Below are 2,576 nucleotides of genomic sequence, written 5' to 3'. Positions count from 1 at the left end.
TCATGAACTAAATAAAGAGATAAATACATTTAAAATTTTCAAATTACACATTATTTAATATAATAAAGACTTATTGAATTATGTACTCAAACAATATACTTACAAGCACTTAAGCATTTAATAAATGCTTTTATTAAAAGATCCATTGGTGAAATACTTTTCAATAAACTACTGCAACTCCAAATAGGTTCTTAATGCACCTGCATTTATATACTCTCCCAAATTAATTTTATTTTTTCTCAAAAATTTAACAAATGAGGCCACTCTTAACAAGTACCCTAAACACCCATTTACCAAACCCTTTATAAAATTGTTGAACTCAACAAAATTTCTCTGTTATACACCTTATCTTTTTTTCTTGTGGTCTGAATATTTATCCCATAGTGTTCTGAGTTTCCTAATCTCTTATGTATGACTATGTCAAAATTAATAGAACCTTCATCGAAAAATTTTTTAAGAAAAGGGTACAAATATCAATTTTCAAACTTTTGATGACTAGGTGATCTTTCTTGAAAATTATTTACCTTGTTGGAAATTACAAAAAGTTTAATCTTGTAGAAATAGACAAGAATGTAGTAATCACGGCTAACAATTAATTGTCTTACCGAATTTACTTGTTATTATAGATTTTTCTCTTTTTACAATTTTCTCATAAAAAGGGAAGAATTAATTTGCATGTTTAGAAGACAAACTCTAGATTTGATCAAGATTTTGCATGAAATTTTTGCCAGAGTTGGGTTAAGGTGGGCCATTGAGACACTCGTCAGATGGTTTCAAGCATTAATTTTTTGCCAAAAATAAATGAATGTGAAAAATGTCTACATGTAAATGCAATAAATTCTAGTGTACACACTCACATGGTGAATTAGGCATAATTTATATATATTGATGAGTGTCCCAAGCATTCATTAGGAAAATCCATTATTAATTTAAAAATAATTTATTTTAAGCAACATTAATTGAAATTCTAATCAGTATTTGGTTGCTTAAGTTCTCCACCTCCTACTACGAGGTGTACATTGTGGTGTTCACATAAACCGACCTAATCACTTTACATGCCTTTCTTTTATACCGTTACTTTCTTTGTTTTTGGAAACTAACAAAAAATAAACAAAAAAAAAAATGGAATTTGAATCCAACTCGAATACGAATATTCATCATCCAACTCCTAAAGCAATACGGATTTGCTATATCTATTGAAAAATATATAAATTAATTCATATGGGATTTTATTGTTGTACCATCATGTTTAGTGTTCAAGTAAATATGAAGGATTCAAACGGCCAAACCATGGAAGAATCTACGGAAAACCCAACCATGGATGATGCCTTAGAATTCATCAAACGTGTAAAAGAAGTCTTTGTCTATCTGAATGACGGAAAAAGCAAGTATGAACAATTTGGTTCTGCGCTTGATAACTTCTACCATCACAGACTGAGTCGCGAAGGTTTAGTTGCTACTGTTGAAGCTTTATTTGAAGGCTGCGGAAATTTGAGTTCAGGGTTCAAGAATTTCTTGCCTAAAAAACAAGAAACCAAAAGGGTTGTTCGGATTGTTAACAGAAACAAGAAATATCCCCGTTTTGAATCCAGAAGGCAAGAATGCCACGAGTTTTTGGACAAAGTCAGGGCTCGATTCCCAGGCAATCCTGAAGTTTACAAATCGTTCTTGGAGATGATGATCAAGTATAAGGATCGTCAGTTAGATATCGCACAAGTTTCTGAGAAGATTTTTACTCTGTTAATTGGCCATGCTGATTTGGTATATGAATTCGAGGGTTTCGTTGTCGATCAAGACCACAAAACTCGAAAAGAAGTTGAAAAGATTCGGGTTTTTACAATCGATGATTACATGAATGAACTGGAAGTGCTGTTGTCGAATTTGAGGCCTTCAATCAGGCGCCTGCAGAAAGTCTTGGGGCTTTTGAAGCCAGATTCTGAGTTCGATCCTGAATCAGATCCTGAGTCAAATTCCTCCCCAGAATCTGAAGATCCATTAAGGGGACTTCGTTTCAGATGTTTTCAGAGATTTTATGGACAATTTGATATGGAAAAAATTGAGGCCTTGAAAAAGAGTCCCAAAGAGATTTTCCCTGATGTATTATCTCAATTGGAGGAGAAAGAACAGGAACTAGTAAGGTATCGATCATACGCTCTCAACTTTCTGGTAGAAATTCGCCGGTTGCATTGTATTTCCAGGAAAAGGAAGGCTCGGCTGATGCTTGATGATTGTTGGGACTTGGGATAGAACATAGATGAATATGTTGTACTCAGAGTCAACTAACTAATTTTTGTGAAACTAATTTGGGGTATGTTTCAAGAATTCTTGTCGATAATTAGTCAAATTAAAACTAGTTACCGATCCTGTAGGTTGGAAGGTGGATCAATTAATTCTTTGAACTCAATTGAATGATAGCATTTAATTATATTCATTCTGCCCCTTTTGCTTTTGTACCTGTAATATTTTTTGCTTTAGTATATTCTGCTGCAGCCTGTATAAGAAGCCAAGGGAGACTGTTTTCTTACTCGTGGGAGAGGAAATTAATAATTAAATTGCCAAAGGTTGTTACATGCCAT

Source organism: Coffea arabica, chromosome 5e, assembly GCF_036785885.1.
Source record: "Coffea arabica cultivar ET-39 chromosome 5e, Coffea Arabica ET-39 HiFi, whole genome shotgun sequence".
In the NCBI taxonomy this organism is placed as follows: Eukaryota; Viridiplantae; Streptophyta; class Magnoliopsida; order Gentianales; family Rubiaceae; genus Coffea; species Coffea arabica.
The sequence above is the reverse complement of the archived record's forward strand: the minus strand, read 5'-3'. Positions refer to the sequence as shown.